The sequence below is a fragment of the Triticum dicoccoides genome, chromosome 3B (genome assembly GCF_002162155.2).
Source record: "Triticum dicoccoides isolate Atlit2015 ecotype Zavitan chromosome 3B, WEW_v2.0, whole genome shotgun sequence".
NCBI lineage: Eukaryota > Viridiplantae > Streptophyta > Magnoliopsida > Poales > Poaceae > Triticum > Triticum dicoccoides.
In genome coordinates, this window is record NC_041385.1 from 768,593,735 (window position 1) to 768,614,720 (window position 20,986).

The window sequence follows — 20,986 nt, forward strand, 5'->3', positions numbered from 1 at the left end:
AGTGAGCGATCGGTCCCACCGAGATTGCAATGTAAACTGTCTGTTTCCCTTTTGTAACATTTCGGTCTCACCGAAAAGAGCAAATCGGTCCCACCGAGTTTACCTGACCAACTCTCTGGTAAGCTAATTACCAAAATCGGTCTCACCGAGTTTGTGTAATTGGTCTCACCGAGATTACGTTATGCCCTAACCCTAACCATATCGGTCCTACAGAGTTGCATTTCGGTCCCACCGAAAATCCTAACGGTCACTAGGTTTACTAAATCGGTCTGACCGAGTTTGTTGATTCGGTCCCACCGAGTTTGGTAAATTGTGTGTAATGGTTAGATTTTGTGTGGAGGCTATATATACCCCTCCACCTCCTCTTCATTCGTGGAGAGAGCCATCGGAACAAACCTGCACTTCCAACTTACCAGTTCTGAGAGAGAACCACCTACTCATGTGTTGAGGCCAAGATATTCCATTCCTACCATATGAATCTTGATCTCTAGCCTTTCCTAAGTTGCTTTCCACTCAAATCTTCTTTCCACCGGATCCAAATCCTATGAGAGAGAGTTGAGTGTTGGAGAGACTATCATTTGAAGCACAAGAGCAAGGAGTTCATCATCAACGCACCATTTGTTACTTCTTGGAGAGTGGTGTCTCCTAGATTGGCTAGGTGTCACTTGGGAGCCTCCGACAATGATTGTGGAGTTGAACCAAGGAGTTTGTAAGGGCAAGGAGATCGCCTACTTCGTGAAGATCTACTGCTAGTGAGGCAAGTCCTTCGTGGGCAACGGCCATGGTGGGATAGACAAGGTTGCTTCTTCGTGGACCCTTTGTGGGTGGAGCCCTTCGTGGACTCGCGCAACCGTTACCCTTCGTGGGTTGAAGTCTCCATCAACGTGGATGTACGATAGCACCACCTATCGGAACCATGCCAAAAACATCCGTGTCTTCAACTGCGTTTGAATCCTCCAAACCCTTCCCTTTACTTTCTTGCAAGTTGCATGCTTTAATTTCCGCTGCCTATATACTCTTTGCATGCTTGCTTGATTTGTGTGATGATTGCTTGACTTGTCCAAAGTTGCTAAAATCTGCCAAACTCTAAAATTGGGAAAAGGTTAAGTTTTTAATTGGTCAAGTAGTCTAATCACCCCCCTCTAGACATACTTCAAGGTCCTACACGCACACTACCGGGTCGTCGATCGTTGTGCGTGGACGGTTGAGATCAAGCGCTAGGGTTAGCTACAGTGTCCTTCGATCCACATGAGACGCGCTGATTGGTGGAAGCAGTGGGGTTTGGATCAGCCTCTCTTGTTGGGGCATCAAAACCATTCATTTGAATCCAACGGCACGAGTTGACGCGGTGCATGGACCAAGCCTACGCAGTGCCATTTCCATCATTGCATGCGTGCCTACCCGTAGCGTCGGCGCCCGTTGCAGCATGCATGCCCACCCGCAGCACTGCGCCCCTGTGTTGCATGCATGCCCTCGATGTAGCCCTGCTCCGCCACCCCTGTCGATGTAGTAAGTTGTCGCATGCCTACGATTAACATGGATGCAGCGTCGAATCAAAGCATGCACCCCGGCTACAATGCAGCAGCCAGACCCCGATGAAGAAACAACCAAAAAGCCAACGGTGCATGGCGTGCGGTGCATGGCTTGCTCCTCTTTGAACGACACAATACTGGCATGATGGGTATCGATGCAGTTCAAACGGCGTGCTGCTCGTTACAAGATTGGCAAATTAAGGCGTCCATTATTGTCACGTCTCCCATCGACCGAACGTTGCCCTCTAGCCAGGCCCTAGCAAGCAGGCTACATTGCCATGCATGCATGCATGATACGTCTCCAACGTATCTATAATTTTTGATTACTACATGATACTCTGTCTACTGTTTTGGACTATATTGGGCTTTATTTTCCACTTTTATATTATTTTTGGGACTAACCTATTAACCGGAGACCCAGCCCAAAATTGCTGTTTTTTGCCTATTTCAGTATTTCGAAGAAACGAAATATCAAATGGAGTCCAAACGGAATAAAACCTTCGGGAACGTGATTTTCCAACCGAACGTGATCCAGGAGACTTAGACCCTACTCCAAGAAGTTTCCGAGGAGGCCACGAGGGTGGAGGGGCGCGCCCCCCATGGGCGCGCCCCCTACCTCGTGGGCCCCTCGGAGCTCCACCGACTTACTCCTTCCTCCTATATATACCTATGTACCCTCGTCAGATCAGATACGGAGCCAAAAACCTAATTCCACCGCCGCAACCTTCTGTATCCGCGAGATCCCATCTTGGGGCCTGTTCCGGAACTCCGCCCGAGAGGGCATCTACCACGGAGGGCTTCTACATCTACACCGTAGCCTCTTCGATGAAGTGTGAGTAGTTTACTTCAGACCTTCGGGTCCATAGTTATTAGCTAGATGGCTTCTTCTCTCTTTTTGGATCTCAATACAATGTTCTCCCCCTCTCTTGTGAAGATCTATTCGATGTAATCTTCTTTTTTGCGGTGTGTTTGTTGAGACCGATGAATTGTGGGTTTATGATCCAGCTTATCTATGAACAATATTTGATTCTTCTCTGAATTCTTTTATGTATGATTGAGTTATCTTTGCAAGTCTCTTCGAATTATCTTTGTGGTTTGGCCAACTAGATTGGTAGTTCTTGCAATGGGACAAGTGTTTAGCTTTGGGTTCAATCTTGCGGTGTCCTTACTCAGTGACAGAAAGAGTTGCAAGGCACGTATTGTATTGTTGCCATCAAGGATAACAAGATGGTTTTTCTTATCATATTGCATGAATTTATCCCTCTACATCATGTCATCTTGCTTACGGCGTTACTCTGTTTTTACTTAATACTCTAGATGCATGCTGGATAGCGGTCGATGAGTGGAGTAATAGTAGTAGATGCAGAATCGTTTCGATCTACTTGTTTTGGACGTGATGCCTATATACATGATCATACCTAGATAATCTCATAATTATTCACTTTTCTATCAATTGCTCAACAGTAATTTGTTCACCCACCGTAGAATACTTATGCTCTTGAGAGAAGCCACTAGTGAAACCTATGGCCCCCGGGTCTATTCTCATCATATCAATCTCCATTACTTTATTTACTTGCTTTGTTTTACTTTGCCTTTTACTTTTTACTTTGCATCTATCTATCAAAAATACCAAAAATATTATCTCTATCAGATCTCACTTTGGTAAGTGACCGTGAAAGGATTGACAACCCCTAAGCGTTGGTTGCGAGTTGCTATCATTTTGTGTAGGTACGAGGGACTTGTGCGTGGTCTCCTACTGGATTGATACCTTCGTTCTCAAAAACGGAGGGAAATACTTACGCTACTTTACTGCATCATCCTCTCCTCTTCGGGGAAATCCAACGCAGTGCTCAAGAGGTAGCAAGAAGAATTTCTGGCGTCGTTGCCGGGGAGCTCGCGCAAAAGTCAACTATACCATGTACCCATCACAATCCCTATCTTTCGCATTACATTATTTGCCTCTCGTTTTCCTCTCCCCCACTTCACCCTTGCCGTTTTATTCGCCCTCTCTTTCTCAATCTCCTCCTCTCTTTCTCTTTTGCCTTCTTCACTTGCCCTTCTGTTTGTCCGTGTGCTTGCTTGCTTGTCGTCATGTCTAATTCTTTATCTTCTCCGTTATCTCTCGAGAATGAAGTTCTAAATTTTAAACAAAGGGAGGGAGAAAATTTGAAAGATGCTTGGTATAGAATTTGCAATGCTCAAAATAGATCTACCAGGAAGCAATCTACTTCAGTTCTTCTTCTTAATTTTTACGTAGGTGCTAATCCTTGGTATAGATATATCCTTGATACCATTACCGGAGGGAATTTTTTGGGTAGCCATACTTTTGATTCTTATAATGCTTTAATAGATATATTTGGCACACCACCCCTTTTGATTAATGGAACTACGTTAACTTTGGAGCATGTTATGCAAAGGCTTGAAGCTATTGAAAATAAAGTTGCTACCGTTGAATCTATTGAAAATCTTGATAAAAAGATCCACAATCAAATTACCCAATATGGATCTAAGGTAGGAATGACTTTGAAAAATATTAAAGAAAAAGAACCCATAGTTAATGAAAAAATAAATCTAGACTCTAATAGAATCGATAAACTTGAGGGTATCATCACCAACTTGGGAACCGCTTTTTCTTCCGTTCAAAACACTCCAAGTTCTTCTACTAATAATACTAAGCTTATGTATGTACCTAAGAATAAGGGTGAATCTTCTAGTACGGAAACAGCGGATCTTAAATCTATAAGTGTCCATCCCAATCTTTTCGCTATCATTAAGGAACCATTTGCTATAGATGAATTTTTCGATCTCTTGCCTAAAAATTTGAAAATTACTAGGAATAAAGAAAATTCTAAAGGAGGTAGATGCCTCATTGAAGAATTCCCTACCAAAGATGGCAATACCTAGATCTATCTTCGCTTTTATGCCTAGCTAGGGGCGTTAAACGATAGCGCTTGTTGGGAGGCAACCCAATTTTATTTTGTGTTCTTTGTTTTTGTTCCTGTTTAGTGCTAAATTTTGTTTCTATTTTCTGTTTAGATGTGGTTTTATGTTTTAATTAGTGTTTGTGCCAAGTAGAACCTATAGGATAAGCTATGCTGATAGTTGATTTGATTCTGCTGAAAAACAGAAACTTTGCACTCACGAGAAAAAATTCAATAAATCACAGCAACTAGATTTTGCATTGATTCTTTTTGCTGCTGTTCAATAAACAAATTGTATAGTGCGTACTATTTTGGTTGGAATTTTTAGAGTTCCAGAAGTTTGCGTTAGTTACAGATTTCTACAGACTGTTCTGTTTTTGACAGATTCTGCTTTTCGTGTGTTGTTTGCTTATTTCAATGCATCTATGGCTAATAAATTAGTTTATAAACCATAAGGAAGTTGGAATACATTAGGTTTAACACCATTATAAATAAAGAATGAGTTCATTACAGTACCTTGAAGTAGTCTTTTGTTTTCTTTCACTAACGGAGCTCACGAGATTTCTATTGAGTTTTGTGTTGTGAAGTTTTCAAGTTTTGCGTGAATTCTTTTGATGGATTATGGAACAAAGAGTGGCAAGAGCCTAAGCTTAGGGATGCCCATGGCACCCCCAAGATAATCCAAGGACACCAAAAAGTCAAAGCTTGGGGTTGCCCCGGAAGGCATCCCCTCTTTCGTCTACTTCCATCGGTAATTTACTTGGAGCTATATTTTTATTCACTACATGTCTTGTGTTTTGCTTGGAGCGTCTTGTATTATTTGTGTCTTTGCTTGTTAGTTTGCCACAATCATCCTCGCTGTACACACCTTTCGAGAGAGCCATACCTGAATTGGAATTTGCTAGAATACTCTACATGCTTCACTTATATCTTTTGAGCTTGATAGTTTTGCTCTAAGTGCTTCACTTATATCTTTTGAGCTTGATATTTTTGCTCATAGTGCTTCACTTATATCTTTTGAGCTTGATAGTTTTGCTCATAGTGCTTCACTTATATCTTTTGAGCTTGATAGTTTTGCTCATAGGGCTTCACTTATATCTTTTGAGCTTGATAGTTTTGCTCATAGTGCTTCACTTATATCTTTTGAGCGTAATAATTTTTGCTTAGTGCTTCACTTAGATCTTTTAGAGCACGGTGGTGGATTTGTTTTAAAGAAACTATTGATCTCTCATGCTTCACTTAGATTATTTTGAGAATCATTAATAGCATGGTAATTTTCTTAATGTTAATATACTTGGTATTCAAGATATGTGAAACTTTCTTTTGAGTGCGTTGAATACTAAGATAAGTTTGATACTTGATAATTGTTTTGAGATATGGAGGTGATAATATTAAAGAAATTCTAGTAGGGGTAATTATGAATTTAAAGAATGCTTGCGTTGAAGTTTGTGATTCCCGTAGCATGCACGTAGGTGAACCGCTTGTGATGAAGTCGGAGCACAATTTTATTTATTGATTGTCTTCCTTATGAGTGGCAGTCGGGGACGAGCGATGGTCTTTTCCTACCAATCTATCCCCCTAGGAGTATGCATTTAATGCTTTGGTTTTTGATGACTTCTAAATTTTTGCAATAAGTGCATGAGTTCTTTTGATTAATGTTGAGTCCATGGATTATACGCACTCTCACCCTTCCGCCATTGCTAGCCTCTCTAATATCGCGCACTTCTCGCCGGTATCATACACCCACCATATACCTTCCTCAAAACAGCCACCATACCTACCTATCATGGCATTTCCATAGCCATTCCGAGATATATTGCCATGCAACTCTCCACCGTTCCGCTCATATGACACACATTACTTTTGTCATATTGCTTTTTGCATGAACATGTAGTTGACATTGTATTTGTGGCAAAGCCACCGTTCATAATTCTTTCATACATGTCACTCTTGATTCATTGCATATCCCGGTACACCGCCGGAGGCATTCATATAGAGTCATACTATGTTCTAAGTATCGAGTTGTAATTGTTGAGTTGTAAGAAAAATAAAAGTGTGATGATCATCATTATTAGAGCATTGTCCCAGTGAGGAAAGGATGATGGAGACTATGATTCCCCCATAAGTCGGGATGAGACTCCGGACTTTATGAAAAATAAAAGAGGCCAAAGAAGCCCAAACAAAAAAAAGAGGCCAAAGAAGCCCACCAAAATAAATAAAAATATAAAAAATGAGAGAAAAAGAGAGAAGGGACAATGCTACTATCCTTTTCCACACTTGTGCTTCAAAATAGCACCATGATCTTCATGATAGAGAGTCTCATATGTTGTCACTTTCATATACTAGTGGGAATTTTTCATTAATAGAACTTGGCTTGTATATTCCAATGATGGGCTTCCTCAAAAGTGCTCTAGGTCTTCGTGAGCAAGCAAGTTGGATGCACACCCACTTAGTTTCTTTTGTTGAGCTTTCATATACTTATAGCTCTAGTGCATCCGTTGCATGGCAATTCCTACTCACTCACATTGATATCTATTGATGGGCATCTCCATAGCCCGTTGATACGCCTAGTTGATGTGAGACTATCTTCTCCTTTTTTGTCTTCTCCACAACCACCGTTCTATTCCACCTATAGTGCTATGTCCATGGCTCACGCTCATGTATTGCGTGAAAGTTGAAAAAGTTTGAGATCTCTAAAGTATGAAACAATTGCTTGGCTCATCATCGGGGTTGTGCATGATTAAATACTTTGTGTGATGAAGATAGAGCATAGCCAGACTATATGATTTTGTAGGGATAACTTTCTTTAACCATGCTATTTTGAGAAGACATGATTGCTTTGATTAGTATGCTTGAAGTATTATTACTTTTATATTAATATGAACTTTTGTCTTCAATCTTTCGGATCTGAATATTCATATCACAATTAAGAAGATTTACATTGAAATTATGCCAAAGTATCACTCCGCATCAAAAATTCTTTTTTATCATTTACCTACTCGAGGACGAGCAGGAATTTAGCTTGGGGATGCTTGATACGTCTCCAACGTATCTATAATTTTTGATTACTCCATGCTACTTTGTCTACTGTTTTGGACTATATTGGGCCTTCTTTTCCACTTTTATATTATTTTTGCGACTAACCTATAATCGGAGGCCCAGCCCATAATTGCTGTTTTTTTGCCTATTTTAGTATTTCGAAGAAATAGAATATCAAACGGAATAAAACCTTCGGGAACGTGATTTTCCAACCGAACGTGATCCAGGAGACTTGGACCCTACTCCAAGAAGTTTCCGAGGAGGCCACGAGGGTGGAGGGCGCGCCCCCCCTGGGCGCCCCCCTACCTCATGGGCCCCTCGGAGCTCCAGCGATGTACTCCTTCCTCCTATATATACCCACATACCCCCGTCAGATCAGATACGGAGCCAAAAACCTAATTCCACCGCCGCAACCTTCTGTATCCACGAGATCTCATCTTGGGGCCTGTTCCGGAGCTCCGCTGGAGAGGGCATCTACCACGGAGGGCTTGTACATCAACACCATAGCCTCTCCGATGAAGTGTGAGTAATTTACTTCAGACTTTCGGGTCCATAGTTATTAGCTAGATGGCTTCTTCTCTCTTTTTGGATCTCAATACAATGTTCTTCCCCTCTCTTGTGGAGATCTATTCGATGTAATCTTCTTTTTTGCGGTGTGTTTGTTGAGACCGATGAATTGTGGGTTTATGATCCAGCTTATCTATGAAAAATATTTGATTCTTCTCTGAATTCTTTTATGTATGATTGAGTTATCTTTGCAAGTCTCTTCGAATTATCTGTGTGGTTTGGCCAACTAGATTGGTAGTTCTTGCAATGGGACAAGTGTTTAGCTTTGGGTTCAATCTTGCGGTGTCCTTACTCAGTGACAGAAAGAGTTGCAAGGCACGTATTGTATTGTTGCCATCGAGGATAACAATATGGGGTTTTTATCATATTGCATGAATTTATCCCTCTACATCATGTCATCTTGCTTACGGCGTTACTCTGTTTTTACTTAATACTCTAGATGCATGCTGGATAGCGGTCGATGAGTGGAGTAATAGTAGTAGATGCAGAATTTTTTTGATCTACTTGTTTTGGACGTGATGCCTATATACATGATCATACCTAGATAATCTCATAATTATTCGCTTTTCTATCAATTGCTCAACAGTAATTTGTTCACCCACCGTAGAATACTTATGCTCTTGGGAGAAGCCACTAGTGAAACCTATGGCCCCCGGGTCTATTCTGATCATATCAATCTCCATTACTTTATTTACTTGCTTTGTTTTACTTTTTACTTTGCATCTATCTATCAAAAATACCAAAAATATTATCTCTATCAGATCTCACTCTCGTAAGTGACCGTGAAGGGATTGACAACCCTAAGCGTTGGTTGCGAGTTGCTATCGTTTTGTGTAGGTACGAGGGACTTGTGCGTGGTCTCCTACTGGATTGATACCTTGGTTCTCAAAAACTGAGGGAAATACTTACGCTACTTTACTGCATCATCCTCTCCTCTTCGGGGCAATCCAACGCAGTGCTCAAGAGGTAGCAATGCACGGGCGGCACACACAGAGAACCTGGGGCAGGTGTGTCCCCTTGACCCACGACGGCACAGACGCGTGGGTGAGCCCGTCCCCCTTGACCCGCAACCGGTGGCACAGAAGCGTCGTAGCCCGTTTCCCATGCTCGTGTACACACTTTGATGGGGCGCCACCAAACTCTGCCCGCCCATTAATTCTACCCGGTGAAACCACTCGAAGAAATCAAAAACCACGTCGCACTTGGGCTATTTAAGCCGGGCACTATCGTCTTCCTCTCCCTCCTCATCCATACCCCATCCTCTGCCTCCTCTACCCTCCTTCTTCCTTCTTCTCCATCAAACCCGATCGAGCCCTCGAGCCACCATGTAGTACAACGCCCCCACCTACCGCTTCCCCCCAGCCGTTCCGGAAAGGCTCTACCCGGTCAGAGTCTACGTAGAGAGAACCCTTAGGGTGTGGGTGATCTAAAGGTGGAGGGGCGCAAGGGAGTTAACGGAGTTCTTCCTTGCAGTCGGCTTCTGCCTCCTCCCCCGTGTCTATCCAAGGATGTACCATCTTGAGGAGGTCAACCACAATGGCGTTGTGGTTGGGCTCCTCGCTACGTTCACTAACCCCTTCGATGCTTTCCACCTCCTCGGGCGATTGTATTGGGTTGGTTGTGAGTTCATAGCTTTCACCACCCATAACATCTTCATTGACTTCAACAGCGTCTTCCCCAACAACGGCGTTATGCACACGCTCCCGTACCCCATCAACAACGGGAATGAGTGAAGGGCGCCCGGAGGAGAGAGGTGGCGTTCACCCGGAGGAGGAGGAGAAGAAGAACCCGCGTTTGGTGCCCCCCGATCTATCTAGCTTGCTATATATATATCGTATTAGTATTTTAAGTTGTAATCATTATGCTACTATTATTAAGTTGTATTAGTATTTTAAGTTGTAAGGCTATCGTGGAGTTGTAAGGCTATCGTGGAACTATATGTTGCAATCTTATGCTTCTATATAATCGTTATGCTACTATATATATTGTGTGTTTCGTGCTATTATTTGTAGATTGCTATGGGTTGTTCTTGCTATTATTGTGTATTGCTATGGGTTGCTACAGGCCCGGTTTGCTACACCCCAATCACCACACACACCATCTTCAAAATATTGGCCAAATAATGGGTCATGACCCAAACCATAGACATGCAACTAGGAGCCCCATGCAAACCCACTATGGACATGCAACTAGGAAATGCAAACTAATTTACTTCATGCAAGCATGCAACTCTTTTAGTTCATGGCAGACATGCATAAAAACAAGTAACATTTAGTTTTAGTGCATCAAAAAAATGATCCATCACAAAATTTAGTGCAAGAAAAAGGCCAAAGTAAAAACAAGTAACATTTTATTTGCCGAAGTTAGAGGTGGGCTGGTGCCCCTACGCGGGTGGGCTGGTCTCTATTTGGGCAAGGTTATTTTCTTACGGCCCAACATCTATTCGGCAGCCCAGTTTTGTTTTTTACTAGAAACTGAATTTGGGTGTCTACTCTGTTAACCGAAGAACAAAAACAGAGGAAACAGAGCATGAACACTGAATAATTTGTGTTCCAAATTGCTGCTTCAATTCAGATACATAACTTGGCATGGCGCACAGATCACATCCTCTACCCTGACAGGCCTAAATGCCCATTCTAATGACGGATGAACAACAAAAAAAAACAAAAACAAAGCAATGATACAACAATAGAACCCCCCTGCCATGATATTTGCTTGCTTCTGCAAATCGAACATTTGCATTAGATGTTTCTTGATCTTCTTCAGTTCCTCGATCAGTTCGGACTCCGCATGCAGTTCAGCATTGCACGCATACATCGCCATCGGCATGACTCTGCCCGCCCCTCCGCCTAAGCTCCCCATATTCTTCACAGCAATCAGCGGCAGCCCGCCCAAATTGAGCTCCCAGGTTGCGGCCACGCTCGAATCAATGTAGCCCTCAAACTGAATCCTATCAACATATTCATCAATCCACTTGAAATGGTAACATTTCTTCAAGATATGAAAACAACAACATGAACCCTAAATCCCAAATTCGAGGAGAAAAAACAAAATGTGGAGAAATCAGAGCAAAAGACAGCGAAAGAACGGGCTTAGAACTGAGATCTAACCTTGCCGTCCCTTCCTGCCATTGGATTGCTCAATCATTTCACAAATTCCCGCCCAAGATTGCCATTCTCATCCCTCTTAGTGACCAACCGTTTAAGAGGGTCTGGGCGTGGGCCGTCAGGGCACCTTGTGAGCAGCACTGGTCCATATTGTCGCCATTTTGAGTGCGTGGCGGAGGAGGTAGACATTTGCTCTAGGTCGCCGGAGAAGAGAAAGATTGGGGAAAGACGATGAATGGGCGGCGATGGGCGGACGGGCATGGGCGCTCGTCTCTTCTAGCTGCGGGGAGGTGGGTCCCATGAGTAGACAAGTGGTGGGTCCCGCGCTTACGTAGATAAGTGGTGGGTCCAGCCCCCAACAACTAACGAGGGCATCAGTTGAGTTTAACAGCCATGTCGTGCGTGGGCAATTTACCTGCTCAAAATTGTCGCACCACAGCCATTCGCTCAAACAACATCGCACCCTTGCCAATTCACCTCAAATGTGTCGCACAGGAGCTATAAGCCCTCATAGAACAAGCGGTTATTCCTTTATCTTTTCAAGAAAAGGCGGCTAGGGTTTCTGCCTCCTGTCGGTGGCGCCGTCGATCTGCCATGTCTTCTGTGGGCTTAGGGCCATGGGTGCGCAGTGGATCCCGGCCCTTGCCGACGGGAGGGCTCCGTTTATAGGTGCTTCTTCAAGTTTTGTTAGAGTTTGTGTCCTGCTCAGGAAGACGAGTCTGCAACGGCTTCTTGAAGCTGGAATAAGGTTCTCCTCATCTAGCCCCATCCCGGTGGTGCGTCTAGCATCGTCATAGGGCGTGTAGTGGTGTGTCTCCAACGAATCTCAGGGGATTCGGTCGGTGGATGTTTTGGTGGATCCGCTCGGATCCCGTTTTTGTTCGTCTTTGTTCAGGTTGAATCCTTCCGAACTAAATTTCTCTTCATTGGCGGCGATTGTTGTTCTGGTGCGTTGGTCCTATGAGGCCTTAGCACGACGAGTTCTAAACTGTCTACCACAACAAGTTGTGTCCAGCTCCGATGAGAGAGGGGCAATGATAGCAGCGTGCCTTCGACTCGCTTCAGTACTTGTAGTCGTTGCTAGGTGGTGCACGAATCTAGATGTAAATTTTAAAATTTCTAGTGTTCGTTGTATTGCCATGATTGAATATGAATAGATCGAAAGTCCCCCACAAAAAATGCCGCATAAATATGTAGTACAAGATAAGTATACAAAGTCAAAAAAAGAAGGGAAACGTTTCCAGCGGGGGCGCCAGCCGAAACGTTCCGCCGGCCGCACACACACGCGCCACACGCTTGGCCCCACGCGTCTAGAAACAACTTCTCTTTCTTATCTTCTTTCTCCACCGGTCGCATCTCATCTCCGTTCTTGCTACTCTCTCCCCTTTCTGTGCCTGCGCCATGCTCCCCCTCCTCCCATCAACAAACCACGGTGGGGACCTCCCAAAATAGATCACCGTGCGGCGGTGCCTTGCTGCTGCAAGCTCCATGACCGGATTCATCTGCTGGGCGCAGGCCATGGCCGGATTCGAAGCGATCTAGGAAGGGGATATTTTTTGCGCCATGGACAAGCTGCTAGGGGCGTCAATGGTGAGGTTTGTTGGGGGTGCCTCCTGCCAAAGCTACAAGCTGCTGGCGTCCACCGTGGGTGCTGGAACCGGCCACCGTGGGTGCTACAAGCTGCCGGCGTCGTTGTTGGAACCTGGAGCAAGAGGAGCTACAACCGGCAATCTCGTTTGCTACCAACGACACCACAATATGCTGGAACTGGCCAACTGTTTTGCTGCAACCGGCATGGGGCGCTGCCATGACGACGAACTGCGATGCAAAGTTTGCTGCAACCAGCAAACTAGAAGCTGGAACTGATGGAATTTTTTGCTACATCGGAGAAAAAAGCTTCAACCATGGAAAAGGGCTACGACCAGCGTAGAGGAAAGGTTCAAACGTGGAGAAAAGCTTCAACCAGCATCAAGAAAAGCTTCAACCCATGTGAAAAAGAGCTTTGATCAGAATCGAAAAAAGCTTCAACCATACAGCAAAAAAGCTTCAACCGGTGTAAAAAAAGCTTCCACCGTGAATCTTCAAAAACCGGCGCCGCCGGCTGACGATGATATGAGTGGCGACGTCGGGAGCTATGGCCGGCGGTGTGGTGTTGCTGCGACGGGCGTGTTACGACGGCGGCGACTAGTTGCTACAAGGACAGAGGCATCATGCGCTCTACAAAATGGCGGACGTTGCTACCAGGGCGACAACTGGATGCGGCGGCGGCGCCCTGCTGGAACCGGCGGGGAAGGCGAGTGGCGGCGAGCCGGCGGGGAAGGCGAGTGTCGGGGAATCGGCGGCACTTCAAGGTGGGGACGCTCTCGTATCTATGGCGAGCAAGGTTGTTAGGAACGTCAATGGCAGAAGAGAGATTTTTCTCTGCATCGTTGAAAGAGTAACAGGTAGAGGACGATTCGTTTTTTAATTCAATCGTACTGTATGAATTGTTTTAATCATGCGGCTGGCAGTGGACCGGCCGAAAGTTTCAGCCGGCGCGCCGGCGCGTAGTACTCGCCAAAAAAGAAGCCATAAATTCAGGCTGCCCATCTTATATTCCATTCCCTCTGGAATCAAAATTACAAAAGAAAATGTACACACACGTAATTGGACATTAAAATTATTTTTCCTACATACCGAAAGAAAGAATCGTCCACAGGGTGGTCTCATCCAACTCCGAGCTTGCAGCATGGCTCCACATGAATCCAGCCCGTCCCCAAGCAATCTCAGAGCAACGTAGTTCATGACAGTACAGAACATTGTGCGTGTTCCCTCGATCCGCATCCCCCCAGCCCCCATCTTCATCTTTCATCCAACTGATAACATGATAAGGGCATCTCTAACGTTGAATTCAAACCGGACACTGTATCTGTCTGTGAACGGGGGATCAGTCTGCCGACATGGATACGGGAGCCGGCCATCCGTACGAATCTTGGTGTAAATTCCAACAATGCAGGAGTTAGATGAGACATAGTTATTTCCTATGAAAGCTTAACACATCTCTATAAATCTAACTATCCAAAGGTGGTGTTTATGGGTGTAAGTGTTTGAACAGTCGTTGCCACGCACGGCGCACCACACATGCACATGCACCGGTCGTGAATCAACTGCGAACAACCTGGCCAGTGCCGCCAAAACTTTGCAACATGTAATCGTGCGCACTTATAACACTGATGACAATGGCATGACACACCCCGCACCCGTGCAGCCATGGTGGACACACAAAGGACGCGCGCCCTGCCCGCACTCGCCGTCCTGCTCCTCCTCCTCCCCGCCATCTCAGCGTCAGCCGCCCTGAGGAGACGCCACGCCGTCGACAGAGCGGCGCTGGTCGCCGTGAAGGCAGCCTTCAACAACGCCTCCTACTTCGCGTCCTGGACGCCGGACATCCCGTGCTGTGCCTGGCCCAACGTCGGCTGCGAAGGCTCCACGGGCCGCGTCGTCGGCCTTGACATCCTGCTGGACGACGGCGTCGCCGGCCCTGTGCACGGCCACGCCATCGCGGGGCTCACCCGCCTGCAGCGCCTCGCGCATTTCAAGCTCGCGGGCGTGTCTGGCGCCATCCCGGCGGCGCTCGCCAGGCTCTCGATCGGGGCTGCTTGAGCTCGCCATCTCGCAGACCGGCATCTCGGGCCCCGTGCTAGCCTTTCTGGGCGCGCTCCCCGAGCTCCAGTCGCTGGATCTCTCCGGCAACTCGCTCACGGGCTCCATCCCGCCGCTGCTCCTCAGCAGGGCCGGGCACCTGGCGTTCCTCGACCTCTTCCACAACAACCTGTCCGGCAGCGTCCCGGCCGACTTCTTCGCCGTGCGCTTCGTGCTGATCGACCTGTCGTGCAACCGGCTCACGGGCGACGCCTCGGTGCTGTTCGGCCCTGGGAGCACGGAGCTGGTCAGCGTCCACCTGTCGCGCAACGCGCTGAGCTTCGACATGTCCCGGGTGCACCTGACGGACGGGCTGACCTGGTTGGACGTCAGCCACAACAGGATCTACGGCCGCATCACGGCGCTGCTGGCGAATCTGACCGACGTGCGGTCCTTCGACGTCAGCTACAACCGGCTCTGCGGCGCGCTGCCGGACGGCATGGCAGCGAGGTTCGATATCCACAGCTTCGAGCACAATATATAGGTGTCTCTGCGGTGCTCCGCTCCCGAACCTTCGTCATTTATGAATGGCTCATCTCCGGCTAGGAGATATCTGAACTCCTTGGAGGCACCGATCTGACAAAGCTAAAGCACTCCATAACGTCAAGCCGGCAAGTCGGGCACGTCGACGCCCTGCCGAACCACGGCTCGATGCACGGCGTATGGAAGGCATGGGAGCACGGCAGCCGGACGTTCTCCTCGTCGTCCTCAGCCTCCAAGTTCAACAAACAGATGACGCACACCTCATCATCAGCCTCACGGCGGCGCTTTCGGCCACAGAGTGCCACAACTCCGGCGGCGGCGGCTTCTTTGCAAGCGAGAAGCAGCGCCTTGGCCTCGTAGACCAGGGTTATACAGATCTGGGGTATTTCGAGCTCTAATTTGTAGCCCGGGACGACGCCCCCGGCGGCGACGATCTCGTCGATCTCACGGCCAATCAACTCAACGATCATCGCGGCCAGGTCGACGGGCGTTTGCCTTGAATCTGCAGCGTCGGCGGGGAGTTTGTTGTACTCGCTTTCGTTGGTCGCCGCCACCGCATGGGCGAGCATATCTCGGATGAGTTCGCTGCAGACCTTGCTGCTCTGGAAGACGGCGTGATCGGTGATCTTGAACTGTAGGTCGAGCTTCCTGACGGCTTGAGTGGCCACGTCGACCGGCCGGCCCCTTGGCCCGACCCTGCGCGGCGCATGGGACAAGACCAGGCCGCCGCGCAGGCGCACAGTGCACGGCTGGTCGCTCGGCTTCTTGGCGCCGTTGAGGGCCACTTCTCCTCGGAAACGGAAGCGGACCTCCGACGCAACCGCCGCCTGCGGCCACGGCGGCAGTGCTTCTGCTTCCATGGCCGCCGCTGCCGTACCTGTAGCGGCCAGGGCCAGCGGGGAACGGCGGAGAGGAAACAATCGAGGACGAGGCAGCCCTGACGATCTGCGTGCGACGCTGCGTATGTCTCATTGGCTCTTATGAAAGCGCGGGCACTGCGCAGACTAGGAAACGGATTGGTTTTTTTTTAGGCAATGGAACTGGATTGGTGGCGGCTGCTTGCAGGACACGCTCATCATCACGGGCGACATGTTTTTCTTTATCGAGTACTGGGCGACATGCATCTAAAAAGAAAGTACTGGGCGACATGGGCCGTCATCATGGGCATGGCCTCCAACTAACTAAAGTGGGCTTCTTCCTTTTCCTCACATGAGTTTTATTTAGAACTACCCCTTGGAGAAATTCCCTACTCTACACTAGTTGCGTAGAATTTATTCTTCGCACAGGGTCCATGATGGCCAGGCCCAGTAAGAAGGTTCACCCGCTAGTCTAGATAGTAGTGTTTTTTTTTCTCTCGTTTTTTTATTTTTCTGCTAGGTTTCCTCAGGTTCCCATCCTTCTTGGTATGGTTTTCTATTTTTTTCTTTATTATTATTATTATTGGTTATTTTTAATTTGCATTTCCCAACGTTCATGGTCAATTTTATATTTGTCAACACATATTTCAAATTCCTGACCATTTTTAAATATTTCTTTTTTAATTCACACACATTTTCAAAACTTTATGATTTTTCCGAAAAAATAGAAGACATTTAAATTCATGTGCATTTTTTACACATTTTTTTAACATTTTTAAAATCTGAATTTTTTTGCCCCAGCCAAACTGGACTTGTCGCGGACCGCCTCACTCGCTGAACGAGACTTGCCGTGGGCCGCTACGTCATCGACAGAAGCTGTTGTGGTGCTACCCGACTGAACGTGCAGCTCATGAAGCACCTTGTGTTCCTGGGCACGGCCGCCATGAGCGTGTGAAAGGTGCAGTTCGGGAAGCGCAAGAGGTCGTGGAGCATCCTCACCTCGATGGAAGGTAACGAGTAGGCCCCCGCCGACGTCCACACAGTCGACGCGGTGGTGCTATCAAATGCACACAAGGTGTTTATTGAAATGCCAAACAGAGAGAGAGAGAGAGAGAGAGAGGATGAGGACATGCCGACGTGTGGGCCTCACCTATCATAACGGTCAACTTAATGGTCAAAATAAATAGAGTTGACTTTCTGACCATGTCACACCTGACGGGTGTGACCATAAGTTATACATATAAGTTTTAATTTGCATCGTTGATTTATCTCAAAAATCACAAACTTTTTAAACCGAAGAACACATCAGAAAGGAAATAAAGAAAAAATATATAATGTAAAACTAAAGTTTGACCATGGTCCAACAATTTAGGATCTTTGTTCTACATCAGATAACTCGTGATTTCCACTGATAAATCTTAGTCAGACAGTAAAAACCATAGTTTTAAATAGCCGGCTATAGCCCCACTATATCTAAATGGTCTCATGTACAAAATAGCCCACTATAGCTGCACTATATCTAATTTGGAGGTCCGTCACTATTTAGTATAGCCCGCTATTTAAAACACTCGTAAAAACAAAGGAAGTACCAAAGCTAGCCGTCAACTTTACCTCTCTACACATGTAACATCCCAAATTTTAAGATTTGGAATGTTAATAGGATCATTCTTTGTCATCATGATTTCTATGCATATTTGGATTTTCTGTTTATTCAAAGTGTTTTCCAACTCAAGGCAAAATATTTGGAGTGGAGATAATATGACTTCTCCCCTATTAAATATATTTGGAAAATGCTAAGAATTTATTCTGGAGTCTACATAAATTATTTTGTCTTTGTGGAAACTCAGAATTATTTATTAGTTGTTATTAACACTCTTTGTGTGCTTGTATTGCATAATTTTTTTCTTCTGAAAGTGCATTTGTGTTGAGAAAAATGCTCACTGTTTTCTAATTTAGATACAATATCTTACTGTGTGTGCTAGCCATTGATTCAGGAACTAGCACAATGAGCACAGCGACATCAAATCTTATCAGGTTCAGGTCGTTACAATACATAATCATCTTGACTTTATTTCAGCACAATTCTTAATCCAGAGACATCAATACAGTCTAATTAGTCGACATATGAATACCGACATCTCGTTATTCTGTCAAACCCAGTAGATAAATCCATCTGTTTCTGGCACCGAAAAGTTGTAGTGTAGCTCGAGCTCCCTGGTACCTATTATCATAGCCGTATGTTCCTCTTGTGATTCGTGCAGCTGGGAGCTGCCCCGAGCGTATAGGAGTGGACATGACTAGGTGAACAACAATACTAGGTATAGGCTGCATGTGTATCTGGTCCTAGTCCGCATGCATGTCTGTTTGTCATGCTCCGCATGCTTTGACAGCTTCATTTTTTATGGTTGCATGTGTCTCTTTCATCCTCCATAGCCAACTGACACAGGCATGGGCCGAACCACTGTACACACCTTCTCCTTCATCCTACCTCATGCGCATCATTGACCCATTAGACAAGAGAGAGAAGAGAGTGCACTTCTTTTCTTAGAACGAGAGATGTGAGATGTGAGAAACAAAGGGAGAGAGATGTTGCTATGTATGAGAGGGGAAAGGAAGAGATACAGAGGTGTTGTGAGTGATAGAAGGGAGAGAGGTGTTGTGCATGACAGAGAAATAAGCAGGGGGAGGTCAGAGGTGTTGTGCGTGAGAGAGAAAAGGACGAGAGAGAGGTGCTTGTGAAAGAGGAAAGAAAATGGGAGAAAGAGGTGTTGTGTCTTGTGTGACATTGTTAGAGAGAAAGGAATGAGAGAGGCATTGTGAGTGAGAAGGGAGAGAGATGGTGAGCGCAAGAGAAAGAAGAGAAAAATTCACTAGAGGTCCTCATACTTGTTGAGTTGGCCACTTTAGTCACCGTAGTTACAAATACCCGAAATACGCCACTCAACTTATCTTAGGGGTTCACCTACGGTCCAATCTATGATTTCTTATACGTACGTGCTGATTTGGCAGCTGACTGGCTTGTCCACGCGCGCGTTGACTGCCAACTCATCAGCATCCGGTCTAAACGAATTAATACGAAGGTATGCCGGGATTTTTTTGCAAAATCTCCTCCTGCTGCTGCTCGCGCCCTCGGCCGTCTCTGCATCGACGCCGAACTGGAGCGCGGGGCTCTGCCATCTGCCGTTGCTCGTGTTCTCGCAGGTCTCGGGCGGCGTAGGGTTCCTCTGCGGTGTTGGATCGGGGGGTGGTGGCGTCCTTGCGCTTTTCTGTTGGCCGCCGGCCATGTTGGGTCATGCTCTCCGGGACCAGCGTAGATGCCGAACTGGAGCAGGAGGTGGCGCTGCTGCGGGCGGAGCTGGAGGCCGCGCGACTGCGCCCTGAGGCGGCAGAGGAGGCCGACGAGCGGCTATGTGTGCAGCTCCGCGAGGCCGAGTGAGAGGCCCTCGAGCTCGCGCACGCGTACCAGGGCCACGTCCAGGAGCTCGCCGCCGCACGCAGTAGATATCGCGTGCCGAACTGCCGACCTCACCGGTGTGCGCCTCGACTCGCGCTTCCCTGAGCCTGCGCAGATGCTTCGCTATGGGAGTTGCCTGGCGCCAGCAGCCACTGCTGCTCTGCGCTAGCCAGGCATCACGGGCTCACGACGGTCGTTGCCGTCCAGCCGCGTCAGGATGCCGCGGTCGCCGATGCTGCCTCGGCTTCCGGACCTGCCGTGCCACGCCAGTGCTGCACTTGCCGCTCGAAGGTGGCTGGCCGTCGCCTCTGTCGGTTGCCGCTGCCGACGTACACCCCGAAGAGCATGGTGACGAGTACGACTCGGTGGACGCGCGTGGAGGCGAGCTGGTGGTGATGGACCGCCGCGCCGTGCTCCCTGCACCGCGGTGGAAGCCCGGCTGGCGCCCAAGAAGATGATCTGGACCATTTTCGTGTACAGCGACATGGAGTTCGACCAGGCTTCGGCGAGTGGCAGTGACGGGTACTATCATAGGCCGCAGGAGGGAAAGTGGGACACGAACTACAAGGTGATCTGCAAGAAGTTCAGGGCTGCCGGGCACAGCGATGTGGTGCCTCAGATCATCTTCTGGAACCTGCGCGACTCACAGTCCACGCCGGTAACGTCGACCCAGCCAGGGATGGCCATGGTGAGTGGTTTCTCCAAGAACTTCCTCAAGATCTTCCTGAAGAACGACAGCGTGGTGAACCCAGAGGCCATCATGAAGGAGGCCATCGCCGGCAAGGAGTACCAGAAGCTGGAGGTGTTCGATTAGATCGATTGTCAGTTGTCATGAGCTTAGTTTGATCAGTTCTTTTCATAATTGGTAGCTAGTGTTGATTCTCAGAATTCGAACCAAAACCATGCCTGCAAATGCAATAGGTTTCAGAGTGACGACATCGAGCCGTCGAGGTGGCGACCATGGGAAACTTGGCTTCACGGCGATGTACACCAGCCGCTCGTGGCCATGTTCAGCAAGCTCATGGCGCAGAACGCCACTGTGTGGTCCAGTAACGGAGAATGCAGTGTTGCCGCGACCAACTTTTGGTCGCCCTCGTTCGGCACCCAGCCTCCGGCCGTAGTCCCCTCGCGCTTGCCTCCTTCCCATTGCCACTCGTTCGACGACGTCGCCTCGCCGGCACTGTCCCTAAGCATCACCTCGTGTCCGAGCTCGCAAGCTTCGCACCCGTCAACGCGCCATCCAACTGGCGCCACTCCCTCCCCACGTCGTATGTTTGGCCAGCTGGCGACCAGTCGTCCCGACCCCCGTACACTCGGGCATGCCCAGCTCCGTGTTTACACACGG

General features: G+C 47.4%; 1 pseudogene; it reads left to right on the top strand.

Annotated features, from left to right (window-relative positions):
* The first annotated feature begins 14,415 nt into the window (after positions 1–14,415).
* LOC119279963 lies at positions 14,416–15,374 on the top strand (annotated as a pseudogene).
* Positions 15,375–20,986: the final 5,612 nt, after the last annotated feature.